The sequence below is a fragment of the Cavia porcellus genome, unplaced genomic scaffold (assembly GCF_034190915.1).
Source record: "Cavia porcellus strain 051 isolate PalLab524CR breed Dunkin Hartley unplaced genomic scaffold, mCavPor4.1 scaffold_30, whole genome shotgun sequence".
NCBI lineage: Eukaryota > Metazoa > Chordata > Mammalia > Rodentia > Caviidae > Cavia > Cavia porcellus.
The window spans coordinates 5303255-5321098 of NW_026947513.1; the positions used below are offsets into that span (position 1 = coordinate 5303255).

The 17844-nt window shown below is 37.0% G+C and overlaps 1 long non-coding RNA gene across 1 annotated transcript in view; it reads left to right on the plus strand.

The window, feature by feature from the left end:
- The first annotated feature begins 345 nt into the window (after positions 1–345).
- LOC134474095 (uncharacterized) overlaps positions 346–17844 on the plus strand; it is a 71074-nt gene continuing 53575 nt past the window's right edge. The window contains exon 1 of the long non-coding RNA XR_010044696.1: positions 346–656. This is a non-coding gene — a long non-coding RNA (uncharacterized LOC134474095). The remainder of the gene's footprint in view (positions 657–17844) is intronic.

The window sequence follows — 17844 nt, forward strand, 5'->3', positions numbered from 1 at the left end:
TAAGAAATGCATTTCTTGAAGAATGCTTCATTGTTTTGACAACCCACCTATTGATTTATTAGGTTAGAAAGCAGAGCATTACATCAAGTAATTTCCCATTCATTTCTTTTTTCTTCTTATACAAAGTTCCTCTTTAATCTCCTCTCTAGATCGTAACCAAAAAAAAAAAAAAGCCCAAATCATGTCCAGAATAATAGCAAGACAATATTAATGATAATAACCATACAAGATATAAAATAGCTCACTGAACCCATTCAGGTAAACTGCAACATTGGGAGGATTGAAAATCCCCAAATCATCTCCAGGTCTGACCCCAGGATATCAAGACATACATCTGTCTTTTTTTCTTTTATGCTCTTGGTTCATTTATTTACTCATTACATCATTGAATATATGTTTATAGGCATTTTTCCATTTAACATATACTATGGAGAAACAATGGTGAGTCTATGTTTATGGATGCTGTAGTATAGTGGTGACTGGCATTAGTCCATAAATCACACGAATGGAAAAGTACAGTGGTAATCAAAGTGAGTGACTGATAGTAGACTTATGTGGCACCAGGAGAGATTATGAAAGCGAGGTTTAACTTATCCCAGAGCGCCAGAAGAGAACTCTGTGAGGTGGCCACTACGGAGCAAAGAACTGACGGAACCGTATGTATTTATTTCCAAGGGATAATGGGGAAGGTGAGTTTTCCTGAAAGGAAGACCTCACATAGTTGGTCATCTGTGTGGAAGGAACAATGATGTGACAGTGAAGTAAAATATTTCTAGGAGGAAGCTTCATCTCTTCAGACAAGGGTTTAGGTATCTTTTGCTATTTTATCTTGTCCTTTGTGGGTGATGACATCCCTTGAGGCTCACATTCCTAAAGGAAAAAAAAATAATTTTCATCCCAAGGAACTTAGTCTCCAGATGAGAGGAAAAGTCCAGGGGAACTGTGTCTCACTGTCAACTCTTGTACCCTTCTGTGAACTTTTTTATTGTCTTATATGAAGAGGTGTTAAGTTTCAAAGGTCTTGTTTGGAGGGAAACTGTGAGAGGTCTGTCAGAGTCTTATGCACTCTGTTACAATGTGCTAGTTAGTATCAAGAGTACTGGAAAGAACCCTAGGCTTACACTTGAACATTGAACCTTTCAAGGTGAAGTAATTAAATTCTCTGGGTCTCAAATTTCCTTATGAACATGATGGTAAGGTTCAATGATATGACAATGTCAGTGATCATATGACATTTGTCGAAATGTTAATCAGTGACTAGAATATATTTTTAATATAGGGCTCACTCTGAATCGGTGGATTTCATATCCATGGATAGAACCAACTTTGAATAAAACATATTTGGAAGAAAATTGCATCTGTACTGAATATTTCCAGACACCTTTTTCTTGTTATTTTCTAAGCAGTACAAGTAATAATTATTTAGTAGTATTTACATAGTATTAGGTATTATAAATAATCTAGAGGTTAAAGTATTTGGGAGAATTATGCAGAGTATATATAAGGACCATTTTATGTAAGGACATGAATATCTGTGCATGTTGCTATCTGTGGGTGTCTTGGAACCAACCTTGCATGTATAACATGGGGTATGATACTATGTGCCTCCTCAGAATAAGAATAAGATGGCAGGTTCACCTTGACCACTCATGCTAAAGAATGTCACACCTTTGTGTTTAATAGTAAATCAGATCATTTTGATATTTCTTCTTACCAAATTGATTCTACTTAAAGCCTAAGTTCTATTCATTTGCTATGTATGGATACAACTGTTGTCAAAACAAAATTGGATCACTCACTGAGATGATACTGATCCTTAAAAAATGTCATCTGAAATATCAAATAAGTAAAGCAAAGGGTCTACTTATGTTTTACACACAGAATTTAGCAGTATATATTTCTTTCAGATCTGATACCGAATGGTAAGTTTTAAGATCTTCTGGGCCTCAGTGTCCTTATTAATGAAATCAAAGGAACATCTATAATTCATTATTTCTTTAGAATTCTGTGCTAAGATTTCTTTAATTACTGTTGAAAGATATCAAAGTTCAACAGACCTAAATTCTCATCCTGGCTCGGTTATTTCTAGGTTTTGTATCCTTAGACAAATTTCATAGACTTTTTTTAGTAAAAGAAATGCACAAATACGTCACAGGGCTTCCATGAAGATAAATGGATACATATACATATACATATGCATATATATATATATGTGATAAATGGAAATATATATTATATATACACACATATGTATTATAATGTATTATAATCTCTCATACATATATTATATGTATGAGATACTTGCATTTTAATCTCATACATATTAAACACTAAGTGAATGTTAATGGCTTTCCTTATTTTCTATTTCACTTAATTTTGCATGAGTATATTTGTTCTGTGTGAGCTTTTGTACTTTAACTGGCTTCATCTAACTTAGAACTTCTTAAGTTAAAGGAAGAACCAATAAATTCTGTGCTTTTCAAAGCCAATAACCATTCATAACCTATAAAATTCTTGAATTTCTTCAGTGCTCTGAGAGTGAAATATGTCTCCATTATCTGCAATTATTTCACTTGTAATAATTAGGTATCAATCTTATGAGTCATGATATTGCCTTATATTGAAATATAAGGAAGACAAATGCTTAAGAAAGTAAAGGGAAAATGAATGTGAGATATTAAAATTCCCTACTCATTTCTGAAATAAATTTAGTGCGCTTGTTTTTGAAAAAATTGTTGCTTCAGGGGAAGAAAGAGAAAATCTGTTAAAGGTGAAAAAGTTTCTAAAGAAGTAGAGAGGTTCTTTTTATTTTCTTAAAGTCTTACTGCCAACCATTGGATCTTGGAAAACACAGCCAGCTATAAAGTTGTAATCGAAAATAGTAAAAGCAATGAAATGTACAATTGTGGATCACACACCCCAGATATCTTCTAGTTCATTAGTCATTCTCCTTTCTCAGCCCAGGAGATTTCTCAATCTCTGCTCTTTACTCCCAGGCTCAACTACAGTGAAACCGATGATAAGGTTCACTTTTTTTTATAGTGTTTCTTTGCACAAAGAAATGATCTCTTAAAGATGAAGTTTAATGCTCCCTCAAGAAATGCAGTTCATTTTAGCCTTTTTTTTCTACTTGGATATACTCTCTTTTTTCTCAATAAATGTTATGATTCACGGGCATTTGACCACATTCACCAGCAGAGGGAGTTCTAACCAAATTGTGTGAAATCTGGGGGGGAAGGATTGTTCTAGCATGTTTAAGAGTGTTCTAGAATGTTTAAGAGTGTTCTAGAATTTTCCCCATAGCCTGAGTTCAGTGGATGCCTTCCTAAAAGTAGATGGGTGAGTTTTAAATTAATTTAGTAAATACTGAGCTGACATGGTTATTGAGGAGGAAAAAAGATAGAATGAAAGAGATTCTATTGTGAAAAACTTTATACAGTAATTTGGTAGAAATTGTCTTTGTAACTATGTTAACTGTAACATTCTGTCCTTGTAATTACAGGGATGTAGGACAGACTCTAAGAAGCACTATTCTGTTCACCTTAGTGAACACATGAGATCACATGTTTAGTGAGAGTCCTAAGTTAATGAGAATGTTTCTCTCCACAGGCCAAAAAAGCCAAAAAGTAGTCATGGATTCCATAAACCTGTGGTAAGGTGTTTACCAAAGACCTCAGGGGTTTCTCAATTATTTTGCTGTCACTGATGGTTCAGTAAAATTGGTTGTTGGTAAAGTACTCTAAATTTTTTTCCTGAAGGGAGTGTGGAAGCACAAGGAGAGATGTGGACAAAAAGACAGGGATCTTGATCTGTTGTAAATCAATTGGCAGAACCTCCTTTTTCGTCACCTTCCTAATTTCAAATCTTTTTCTTCAATGTAAATTAAGAATGAATCATTCAAATTAAGAATATATCGTTTATCATCACAGCTAGAACAGATTCATTCTGGTTTTGATAACTTCCTTTATCTCTTCATAATTTTCTACACTTAACTCTAATATAAAAATTATTGATTGTGATGGGTCAGTTAGATCTTTGAGGACAGGAAAAAGCTTTAATTAATCCTACATTACCAGCACTCAGCAAAGAACTAGGCACACAGTAAATGCTCAAGGAATGTTCGCTGGCTGAATAAATCAATGAGTGAATTCATGAGTGAATGATTTCATATTTTGCTTTAAATTCAGTGATATTCTTAGTATCTAGTTTCAACCAGATTGTGATAATGTTAATCATGTCACAAATGTTAAGTTCCAGGTACACCTATAGTTTTTATTTCAAGTAAAAAACAGTTTCATTTTGTGGAATTTTGTAGAAAAGTTTATTATCATAAAGTTCCCCTCATGAGATTGACTTGTCTACCAAATCCCCATCTTATAGTACTATAAATAAAGTTCAGCTGGAAAGGCCATGAAAACGAGGTCGGCAAGGAGAAAAGAGGAAAGCACATCCTTGAGGATGTTAGGATATTTGAAGTCTCACAACCTCATAAAGTCCTTGCAAAAGTGGTTAATTAAGTCTTCGGAACAAAGAAAAATCTTTCTGCCTTCAGTAAAATCCTTTCTTCTTGCCCACCTTTAGTAACTTTCATTGATTAGTATGTACTTATAATTTTTTCAGTATGCACCATATTCTAAGGCTAGTGGCAACAGCCTGATCTGTAGGAGTATTAGCTAGGGCTGAGTTTATTTGTATTTACACAAATAACTTTAGGCCATTGATAATAACTGGTATGTGAATTTGAGGCTATATTTGCTAACTTATTTTTACATGAAAGTTCAACAGTCATCAAAGAAGATAGTGTTACTTAAAGATGAGATAATTCAATGGTAAATGACTCACCCTCGTTTTTGTACTTGGTATCAGAATTAGAATTTATACTTGGATAGGATTAACTTTAATATCCGTATTCTTTCACTTATTTCATGCCTTTAATGAAATTGAACTCTTGATGAGACAGTTTCAGTCTGGTAATCAAAAATCCAGTGAAAGAAAAAGACAATTGTAAAGAGTCAGGGCACGGATCAATTATTTTTGTGCAATTTTGGCTTATGAAAATCTTGTGATCTATAGTGACTCTTGATACTAGATTTTTCTGTAAGAAAACTAGAAACTTCAGGTATATGTGGTAGCTTTTCCTTACTATGATAAAATACCTGACATACATAATTCAAAGGAGGAATTTATTTTGACTTGTGGTTTCAGAGGCTTCAGGCAGAGGCTTCAGGCTGACTCCAAGACACAAACACCATGGTGGAATGGTATGGCGGAAAAAAGATGCTCAGCTTGTGGCAGCCAGGAAAGAAAGCAAAAACAAACAAAAAACAGAGAAGAGGAGGTTACAGAGTAGATATACCCCTCAAGGTCATGCCCCATGGCCATAAAGATACCCCAGAAGTGTGTAGCAATAAGACGTCTATCAAGTTGACAACTATCACATGAGGAGTTTAAGAATGTATTTATTCAAAGAATATTTATTGAGATCCTAGTATGATCCAGTTTTTGTTTGTTTGTTTGTTTATTTGATTGGTTGGTTGATGGGGTTTGGATTGGTTTGGAGATTGGTATGCACAGAACAAAATCTTTACTTTCAAGGACTTTGGAGTATATTAGAGAGTAACGACAAAAATCCATGTTCTCATGGAACTTTCATTTCTATTATTGTCTAAATTACAATTCACGTAGAAGCAAATTCTACCAAATTATGTGGTTAATTGCCTCTGTACTGCATTTCACCACTCCTGTTGATTGATCAGTCTTACTACCCACTGGAACCATATAAACATGCTTTTAAAAGACAATTAAGTTAGAAAAAAAATTTAAAATTTTATTTTTGTACTTGTTCTGTTTCTCAGTGGAGCGTATTGAAGAAATAAAATTTCTGCTTTGGTGAAGTGGCAATGAGCCTTTATGTTCTAGATTGGTAGGGGGATTTGGACATTGTTGACAAAAGTGGTGCCACAAAATCTGAGTTATTCATTGAACAGAAACTATATTTGCTTTGCTGACTTAAAAACTTCCAGATCTGAACATTTCCAGAAGTCATCTATGTGCACAAGTTGATTCCTTATGGACACACTATGCTAACAGATCACCAAGATTTTCCATGAGTTTCTTCATTTGGGGGAAATAGGTTTATTTATTTTATACTTTTTAAGAGAAAATTGGTTGTCTACACATAATCTATTAACTCATTTCTTCTTCTTCACATCCTTGTGGGTACTAGTTGATAAATCATTTCAAACAGGGTAGAGTGTTTTAAAGTTTTGAACCTAAGAACATTTCCCAATATCATGCAGCATTCTTTGATACATTGGATATTCGAGTAAGCCCTGTTCATAGAAGTGACAGCACATCTAGGGTGTGTAGCCTACTGGCCATGCCTTTTGAGAATCAGTATTTGGAGGTTTGGCATTTTGGGCACAATCTGGAATATTTCTGAAATGTAGTAACGGCTATTTATTTTCAAGGGAGATTTTAAATCAGCTGTCAGTGAAAACTGAAACACTGTGTTATTGAAGCATTAATGTATCCTATTTTTGTGCACCCACATCACCGAAGAATCTCACTAAAATCCCTATTCCTACCCAGCAGGTCTGGTGAGTAACTGACCTGTACCTTTCTCGCAGGATACTGGGAAGATTGTTCCTGGGAGCGCATGGTGGGTTATTTGTGAGCAAGCCTGATGGACCAGTCATTAATCAAGGCTCAAGGCAGCTTTATTCTTTTCCTTTTATTGTTGCACGCCCAGTAATTTTAATTAAGGTTTTAAAAAAGCAGCTTAAAATTTATAGTTGTAATTGAATGCATTTTATGAAGAAAATATATGCTACAGTGGTGTTCACAACTTGAGATGAAGCATCTCTTCCTGGAGACACCTTTTGTAGATGCCAGAGACTCATGGACATTTGGGAAACACCTTCACAAACATTATCTTGTTTGATCTTTATTCTTCTATGAGGCCAATCAGTCCAATATTGCTGACTAATTTTCACAGATAACTCAAGCGGGAACAGAAGTGAATGAAGTTTTCCCCCACCATAATCATACACAGAGCATTGTAAAAGCAACAATGATAAAAACACAGTTCTGAGCTCAAAAGCCCAGTTCTCAGTCTGGTAGTGGATTTCTGTAATAACATGGTTTTCATTTTTTCTTTTTCTGACTCATCTAAGCCTTGCTTCATTTAATTTATGTTCTATTTAAATCATTATTTGTGCTTATAATACCTTCCCTGGTAAAGACATCATTAATGTTAGCACCCAAAATGTGCAATGACAGGGTTTCTGACAATCACTTATTATACCTAACACTTTATTGTGCGCACACTGGGTATACAGGAAAATATTCAAGTCAAGATCTGTGTTTCAAGTACTATTCATATCATTTTAATTACAGCATAAGAGAAGAGATTAGGAATATCAGATTGTAAATATCAAATGAGTTAATGCAGTTTTGTTAGATGCTCATACCTAATAAACACTCAATAATGTTACAATCAAACAATGGTTTAATAAATCCTATGGGACACTGAAGATTGTGGAGGTCACAAACAAACTTGTCAGGTCAGCAGAACTTTTAGTGGCCCCTGGGGAGCTGGAAATTGATATTGAACAGGAAAACTTGGGAATACCTTGCACATTGCACAATTTTGGATTAATACTGAGCCTTAGTTTCCTCATCAGTAAACTGGGTGGGCACAGGGAGTCAGTTCTGTCTCAGGTTGTTGACCTAACTAAGATAAGTACAAGAGTGCACTGCCTAGTACATGGTCGATGCTTTGCAATCAAAGATAATTTCATTGAATATTTACTACATTCTGAGCCCTACCTATGTGTGTCAATTCCTTTTATCTTCACGATAATTCTTGTGTTACTATTTCCATTTTAAAGATGAGGATAGTAACCTGAGTATCATGGCATATGCCTGTAATCTCAGGATTTTGGGATGCTGAGGCAGGAGGATCACAAATCTGAGCTCAGCTTAGGTGACTTAATAAGATCCTGTCTCAAAATGAAAAATATAAAATAAAATAAAAGCTGGAATTGTAGCTCAGAGTGAAAGCCCTAGGTTCAATCCTCTGTGCCAGAATCCTCCCCCAAACATAACAACTAACAGACAAACCAATAAGCAAAAATATACAAGGATATTGAGATTCAGAGAGATTAAGAATTCCAACTTTGCAGAATTTGGAATTCTGGAGGCCAGATTAAACACTGGTGGCATCTGTGCCCAAACCTTGTCCTCTACCTAACTACACCAAGTATACAATTGTCAGTGCTACAGCCTCTACTACTAATGGTACTTTTGGCTACTCTCTTTATTATTGTTACTTCTTGTATAAGTTTAGGAAGGCAAGAAATGTCAGGTGAGCAATGCTATTGTAGCAAAAGACAGCAAGGTAAAAAAGCATCTGGTTTGATGTAGAGATATTGGGCCAATCTGGCAGAAGTGTGGGGCACTGGGTGCAAGAAATGAACACCAGCTTGAAAGGGGTGATTGGAGAGAGACTGTAGAAGATATTAAAGTGAGATTAATAAGGTCGGACTTTATTTTAGGAAAATAGGCAGTGGTGGCAACTATTGTAGTAAGGGAACAACTAATTTGTGTCACTATTTAGAATAAAGTATAGGGAAGTACATGTAGGCATTGTTACATTCATTCTTCTGTTCACTTACCTGTGTGTCCCACCTGCTACAGTGCACATTAAAGTTACAATAAATCCTGTGCTGTGTTCTCAGGACAGCAGATACAATTATGTATCCACAAACGCACTTTGTATGCAAAGAAATAGAAACAAACAGTGGCCACAGAGAAATGAGGCTAATTGCAGAAAGCTATTGTGAAATCTATTACTTTATAGCCTTCCTCCACTTATATATAAGAAACATATAAGCTGATATATATAAGTATATATCAGAAAACAAGAGTAGAGGAATCAGTCACATTCCTTAGAGGATGTTCTGTGTGATCCACTTAGTGGGTGTGTAATAAAAGGAACCTTTGTGATGGGTAAATTCCTATCAGTCCCAGCTTTTCTAACAGCCTATTGATGATGTATACAGCTCCATAATGGCAGTGCGAAGATTGGCTCTTACTTCCTTAAGCCATCATTGTATTGAACCATGTAACCAGAAAATCACAATGTGGTGATCTCTACACTAATCCTCCCATGAGCACTTAATGACTTGTCTGTTAATCTTGGAGATAATAAAACCTAGCATTGAAGCAATAGCTGTCTTGGTAACTTTGAATAAATCATTATTTGTAAAAGTGAAGGAAAACCTATATAGATAAGAGCCGAAGCCTGGGATTGCTCCATTTTCAAGAATTAGCTCTAATAATTGCTGTGACTGCATTAGGAATGTGCTGAACAAATGGATGCAGACCACAAAAAAAGTAAATATTATCTCTCAAAATGATCCATATAACATCTCCCAACCCAGGATGATTATTAAGTATCCTGCCAAGTTTTGTCCAAGCAAAACAGTATTGCAGTGAATCGTTTGCTGTGGAGAAACACAGAAAATAGACCAGGACGTAAAAAAAAAAAAAAAAAAAAAGAGTATTTTCCTCTTCTGCAGCTGGAGAGCAAAGCTATGTGTTATAAGAAAGTTTATATGGAAAATAGTTATTATTAATACAATATAATTTTCAATTTTAAACATAGTTATTTTTAATAATTAAAAACATAGTTTTGATTAAAACATTTTCTTCAAGGCAGAAAACCTCCTGGTTTCCCAATGGTGTTTGTACATCTTGTCTTCTCAGCTTCTCCCTTCTCACCTTGAGTCACTGGTGAATCACGGCATTTCTCAGCATCTTCCGAAGCTAAGAGAACACAAACATTCTATTGAAGCGAAAACAGATAGAATTTCTCTGCAAACACAGATTCACAAGAAAACAAGGCAAAGGGAACCTCAAGAAAGAAGTAGGACATAGGACTATATTTAGTTCAGTTGCCTGATTTCCACCAGCCTTATCCTGATTTCCTTTTGGATCTTGTCCCTGATTTGGTTGTTCAAAAGTAGGCAAACCTTCAGGAATGTACCTTAGCCAGCAGAAAATACTCTCAGGTTAATCAAAAAGAAGCGAGGTTCGTGACCAGTAACCCCAGAAAGGAAGAGGTGGTCTACTGCTGAGCCAGAAGCGGACAGAATATCATGCAGATGCGTAAGCAAATGGTTCAGCTTGAACAGGGAGCTCTTCCTTCCTCCTTTTCGTTCCATCGGGTTACCTCTATAGTCCCTTTCTGCTTCCTCCTTCAGCCTCTTTTCCTGGGTGTGTCCTTACCGTCTTGCTCCCTTTCTCTTTCTTCATCCTGCGTGGTTTGTGCCAATGGTTTTCATGTTGGATTTCCTGCTCTGCTCTTGCATCTACAGTCTTTTCCCAGAACTGTAACTAGAAAATCTTTTTAGAACACAGGTCAGTTAGACTCCTCCTCTACTTGCCATCCGTGCCCTGGCTTGCCATTTCATCCACGTCAGAGCTAAATCCCATGCCATGTTCCAGTGTAGGTCTAGAACATCCTACAATATCCAGTCTTCTGTTCAGGTGTTGATCTCATCTTTTCCTGTTGTGTAAAACCAATGTAGACCAACTCCAACTTCAGAATGGTTAACTCACCCCTCCTTCAATGCTTTGCTTAAATCTTACCTTCTCAATGGCCACTGGCTACTCTGTTAAAATTTAAATCAACTGTTGTTTCTTTCCTTGACTCATTAATTTGTTTACCTTGCTCTTTCTAACATATTTTACAGCTTACTGATTTATTATGTTTATTGTCTGTCATCTACTAGAATGCAAGAGCTATTAGAATGAGATATTTGATGATTTAATGATTTGTCCCATGATCCTGAAAGAGTGCCCAAGAAAAGTTGGTCTGAGGAGCCAGTTGGGCTGTAGTGCTAACCACTGTAAGTTGAAACTTAAGAATGAGAAGGCTTGGGAAATAATGTTTTATAAAGAAATGTCAATTTTTAGTGTCTGAAAACTCCCAAGAGAAGTTATGAGGTAATTAAAAATAATTGAATTAAATGAATGAAATTTAGAATAGAGGTTTACGACCAGGGATAGTGATTTAGGCAATAATAGTTAGATGATAATTAAACAACTACATATATTAAAGTTGTGGTCTAGTAAGAATCTGCAATCATAAGAGACCCAATGCTGGTGCCTTGGGAAAAGTATTAGTATTTAATAATTAGGCATGGAAAACATTGCTTATGACTAGGAAACTGAATAAGTAAACAAAGATTTAGAAGGAGCACAGGAAGCAGAGGTGTATGGAAGTCAAGGAAGAGTGGCCACCATGAGTGTGTACGGTAGAGAGGCCTTGGAAGATACAGAACAGAGAGCGCAAGCATTTTCCCAGTAGTGGGAATGGAAGACAAACTACAGAATACTGAGGACTCTAAGCAATATGATGACAGAAGATTGTAGCACAGATGAGCTTCAAGAAACGAACTGAGGATGGAAGCAGAAATATAGCAGGGATTGAAACTGAACATAAGATGAAAAAGTTATTTCTCATAAAAATACACTTGTTGGGTAGATAGATTCAGTGTAAAGAAAGAGTTAAAACTGCAGGTGAGCAAGGAAATATTTATCAGAGGATAGAGGAATGATAGAGTGCAGATTTTAGGTGGTGGGGTTAGTCCCAAAGAATGAAACCAATACTTTCTATTTTGACTGAGAAACGATGATTTATTTGTTTGCAAATCAATAAAGGATGTACGTATGTTTTGGGAGGTGTTGATGAATGCATAAAGAACTCCTTGCCTTTTTCCCTGATTTCAGAACAAAAAGAATATGGCAATGGAGGAGAAGGGTGAAGCTTGAAACGATATCCTTATTATTAGTGATTGGAGAAGATAACTATGAGGTCTGAGCAAGCAGACTTACCAATCCTATACCTCTGAATTAAACACACAAAACCGATGGACACCCGGCAGTCTTTCCACAAACAATGAGCCCCATATCCAGGGCCAGGAATGCCTATGGTAATGTTCATGCACACTGTCTGTGCAGGTAGATCTGTGAGGGAAAGGGATTGGAGTGCATATCTGCTGCCTTCTCCCATAGTAACTAAATAATTAGCTCCTGGAAACATAAGGCCGATGATATAGAGATTTCCTTTTCCAATGGGGAAATTGGGGAGATGGAGATGATTTCCTGATCTATTCTTTATTTGAAGCAGGAAGTAAAGTTTGATTCTGTGTGAGGGAGGCAGGAAAGGAGTGCTAAGGAAAATAATGAAAAATTCCACGGGCAGTGTGAAATGCAGAATGATTCAGGGATATGTGTCCAGGGACAGATGTGAGGATATGGGTTTTTTTTGGAGACAGGGTATCACTGTGCAGTTCAGGCTGGCTTTAAACTCACTATGTAGCCCAGGCTGGCCTCAAACTGGTGGCGATCCTCCTGCCTCAGCTTCTCAAGTGCTTGGAATTACAGGCATGTGCCACTATGCCTAGCTGCATGCGAGGGTTATACAAATGGATTGAAGTTCAACTTGAGCTAGAAACATATAAATGTATTTGTGTAGTTTTCTCCAGAAGAATATAGAAAGTATTTATAAATATTTACATTCACTGTGAACTTTCATGAGAGTTGCAATTGTGGTGAAAGAATGTGGGGTTACACATACTGAACTCTAGATGTGTATTTTGGTTATCTACTGTAGCTTAAATCCATGGTGACTTCTTATTTGTCAGAAGTGAAGACAAGGCTCAGTTGGACCATTCTTCTGCTCTACGTGCTGTCCCTGGAAGGTCTAAGTTGACTCCGTCTTCTTGTCTGCCGTGTCACAGCTCCTTCATGAAGCCCCTCTCTTTCTCTCCACCTTCCCTTTCCTTCCCATCTCTCCGCCTCTCTCTGCACATTGCATTTTATCACCTAATAGTCTAGTCTCTATTTTCCTTTAGCATTTAATCTGACTTTGATTGAATGTATGCAGGAGAACCTGTCAGAGCTCTTTTAAGTGACATCTGAAACTGGAAAAATGTCACTTCTGTACTTCCATTAAATACAAGGCCAATCCAGATTCAATAAGAATGATCAGAACAGTCTCCAGGTCCTGATGAGAGGACCAGCCTCTATGTACAGGGAGAAGACATCTTGGGAGACTGAGTACCACAGTAGAATATACGGAAGGAAAGAGACACAGCAGAGGTCCCAAATATGCAGTGAGAAAGCTGGGATCTCAGGTGCTTAATTAAGTAGGTGGTACATGGTTAGAGTATATTTTATGGGTGAAGTTCTTTTACCCCTAGAGGGAACTATAGTATTTCTGCTAAAGTATCCTTCATTGCACAACAGACTTTCCAGCAAAAGTTTGAAGTCTTAGGTAAGAAGGAGAAGGAGAAAAAAAAAACCTTGCGTAGCTTTCCTTGTTGAAATTTCATTTTGATGTTCAGACTCAGTTCACTCTGAGGAATAAAAGTAGTTTGGACATGAAAGTGTCGCACTAAATTAGACTCTCCTTGGCCTTTTTGGAGAAGATAAAATGAGGATTTACCATGAAAATACGTAAGAATTTGACTCCTATGAGGAAGTCTGCTGCTCCGGAAATACGTGAAGGTGTAAGAGATGAAGGGTATCCTGCTCTGGAGTTTTTGAGGGGCCATCCACAGGTCTGACAGCAGCAGCCCACTCCCTTTGAACCCACAATTATTCAGTATTTGGGATCCATCATCCATGATGCTGTATCTTTTCAGGGACTTTTGCCCTTGTGATATTTTGTTCCCAGGGTTGAGTATTCCACTCTGACACTCCCTTATACATTTCCTTTGGTGTCCTTTAGGGCCTCAAACTTCGGTGTGAATGACAAGCTCTATCTCCACTCTTGCTTGAGAAACCAAGATTTTCTTTTTCATTTCCCTTGTTGTTATTTCACCAAATTTCCAATCCTGACCCTATGGTATTTTTGGCTCACAGAAAATTGAACTACATAGTCTTAGAGTTTCTTCTCTCCAGATCTTTGTGACTACATCAAAGCCCTGGGGTTATGACAAATTATCAGTGTACTGGCTCTGTGGAGAAGCACATGGTTTGATTCCCATAGGTCACAATAGATTTCAGAAATGTTTGTAAGGTAGTGAGCCTTGGGAATAGCACTTAGCCTCCCTGGGACATTTACATACACATCAACTGATTTTTCAGTGTTACGAGGAAACAGGATACAGCCATACTTCTCAGGCTGAGCCATGAGGTTTTTGTTTTTGTATCACATTTCTCACAGCCAAGGAAATCTCTTTTAGTTTTTGAGTATACCTCTTATTTCAAACCCTTCTATTAATGAATTTAGTCTTTTGACCATAAATAGCTCATAAGACTTGTCATGAACCTTTTTTGGTTGATGCCTACTGCCTCCTTGAAAAGGGGCAAAGCACTTGGGAAATACATAAGAAAAAACATAAATTAATAATGTAAAATTCTTCCTGCCACATTTTCCCATCACTCCCAGTCAAAGACAATCTATCCTGTGTCTGTCTCTGAAAGGAAGTACTAGCTGATGTGTTAAACATTTTCACGTAGGTGAATACGATGGTTCACAAGTAAGAGAAAAGCTCTCTGGGTCCTCAGACCCAGATCCTGGGCCCTTGTGTCCCTCTCGACATTGACCTTCCGGGAAAAATGGTTACATTTGATAGTCACCCAAGTAACGATTTCAAGGATTTACATTTGCATGTAGAGAAAACCAAAAGGGAAGAATGAGCAAAGAGGGCAAGCAAGGCGATGCAAGGACGCCCAGTCACACACTCAGGTGGGTCCTTAGCTTACTGCTGAGGGATCTGTTGATGTGATATTGACAGAAAAAAGAAAAATTTTGAGGTTTAAATGTCACTTCAGTCCATCTGGTTCCCATTTCTATCTACAACTTATCTTGAATCTAAATTTTAAACTTTTGAAATGTTGCCAATTAGAGTCTAGTTTCCTTGTCTTCCTACCTAGTATAGAAATGTTATTTTAAATTTATCCTTCTTTCTGGGGCAGTAGCACTCCCCTGTGTATAAACCCCACATTTTAATGGATGCAACTTTTAATCTTATTGTTAAGTGAAGCAAATCAGACACATAAGTTTAAATATCAGTTTTTTAATATGAGAAACTGAAAAATAAGTAAAAAGCAAAAATAAAGGTAGATAATAGGAAATACAGAGAGAAATCTTTTGCAGAAGGAAAAGGAACCAAGAGAAGGGGTGAGGGGGAGAGAAGAGAGTGAGGATAAGAATTAACATGTATTATATACATGTATCAACTCCCCATGAAGAATATAGCCATCATGTGCTGTAAACATGTACTATTAAAAGTAAATTTGAAAAAGTAAATGGCATTTAAAGTGTAGTGAGGAGTTACGAGAGCTCACCACTTCATGGTGTCAAGTATATTACATATGCAGCCCTAATTTTTCATGGAAATTTTGTTTTTAACAGAGCTGATAGCTATGCCATCCTTAAATTCCATGCATTGTCCTCAGTGTGGGTCTTAGTGAAAAAAGAAAGCCAGCATTCAAAATGAAGCACAACTGGCTCAAAATAACAACTGACTGCACATGATTTTACTCAGAGGAGAAAGCTCTCCGAATATTGTTGAGTCATCTGAACGATGCTAGTAATCATACCAGCTCATAGCTTTGTTTTGAATTTTGAAAGAAACAATGAACTATTGGCCTTATAAATAACAGCTCACGTAATCCTCAGCAAATCCAGGAGTTTTGTGGTGAACGTCACAACTTCGCACTGTGAAGTCCAAGATCATCATGCCGACTAAGTTTCCGCTCTTTGCTGTCCCCATGTACTGTTTCTAACCATCTCTAATAGTGCAACTAGACAAGCCCAATCTTATGATTCAGGGGCAATCGCAAGTCACCATGCTCTGAAAGTGGTGGGTGTGCTCTGACGGAGCTGGTGGACAGCCCAGGTCTGAGTGATATGGATGTTATTTCCCTGACTCCAGTCTTTTTCTTTTATTTATGAGTTTTATTAAGTTCTTGATTAGAGGTTTTATCAAATGCTTTGTTGTTTTCCTCTACAACCTGTTCCTCCTTCTGTGCGCAATGTCATCATGAATAGCTCTGCTATCTTGCTGGATATTTGTGCCAGAAAATAGAAATGGTATTTTTCTTCACTTTTTGTCTAAATGCTGCGTTTAATAAGTCACTGGATTCTGTTAATACTTCCTCTAAAATGTATCTCAAATCCTTCCTATTCTCTCTGTCTTGCCTACTATTCTGGTCCAGCTTTGCACTTCCTACTTGGGACTATTGCGAGAGGTTTCCAAATAGATGATTTCTAGTCAACTAAGGAATTTACAAAATTAAATTAAAACACTTGAATCTCTATTTAGTGAGTGGGGATCTAGGTGCTGTAATATACTTAGACATGTTACTATCCAATTCTCTCTTTGCCTCTCACCATTTCTTTTTATTCCATGAATAAGTGGAAAGTTTCAAGTTATGGAAAAGTCAGTTACATGGAACCCTTTATTTCTTAATAGTGCTGAGGAAAAAGAGAACACTTATAGTGCATTTATTCAAGATTGATTTTTGCAAAAGATTGTTCCCTTATGTAAATTCTGTTAGTGACTCATGAGGTCTCTCTTTTTGTTCTGGCTCCTTTGAAAAGCCAATCAAAAGTTCCTTCAAGCCAAGAAGTTAATTGTCACAATGATGCCTGTTTGATGATTCCATATTTATTTTAAGAGCAACTGTATCCCGTTGGGGCTGCCAGGGTGAGTTAGCTGAGAAATGCATTCCTAAATAGCTAAATGATTCAGCGCAGGATCCCATATATGAAATTGACTTTGTAATGTGGCTGCATGTCTCTCTGTTGGAAAATCTATCTATTTTGGTTCTGTGCTTTATTTTATAACTCAATACTGCATATGAATAGGTAATGGAGGGGAACTTTCCTGCCTCACAAAAGTCATGTTGCAACTAATATGACATTAAAACTTTGCCCACTTACGTGGAAGCTACCTTTGAGGAGGAGAAGCGGGTTATGTTGGGTAAATGTATCTGAAAATATTCAGAATTGTACATTGTAGTTTGAAAATAACAACTAGGATGCTCTTGAACAGGAAAAACCCCCAAGAGGGTAGTTACCTCCTTTGCATCGATAAAGTACAACAGTTTCTTATCAGATGTTGACTTTTGCTTACAGCTAGAAATCTGGCTAAACCCAGTTTCTAAGCACTTTGAGACTTCAAATAATTCCCAAATTATACCTTCCTTCAAAGGGAATATGCTTTAAATCAAGTGTTTAATGTTAGGAAAATAATAATTCATGTACTTGCACACCTTAGCAGACTGCTTTAATTTAGAAATAAAGAGAACAGAGAACAGTACAGATTGTGCTTTGTGCCAACCTTCTCATTTCTCCCCAATGTACTCAGTAAATACACCTCCTTTTAAAGAATTAGGATTTAATCAGCACCGAACCTTCTAGTGGCTCATCTGAGTACTTCACTCAACAAGCAAGATACCAAGGACACGAGTGCTGGTGATGTTCTGAGCTAGCCTGAGACCCACTGATGTAAGGTTGCAAAGTCAAGTGCCAACTGAGTTCTTGGCATGCTGTCATTCCATTGCTACCAAACTACCTGAAGGTGTGAGTGCACTGTGCACTTCTCGGCACTTCTCTGACTGGCTCACTGTGTTCTGTAGATTATCTAAAAACTCTAAGAAAACAAGTTTGGCATTGACAACCATGATGGAAATGCAGTGTTACCATGGGTGACCTATGTCAACATGGGTCTTGGAAAAGAGTCACATCTAGGGCTCCAGGGATCCAGGTGTCTAGCAATCTCTGATCTCACTCGCTTTCTCCTATGTGTCTAAAAT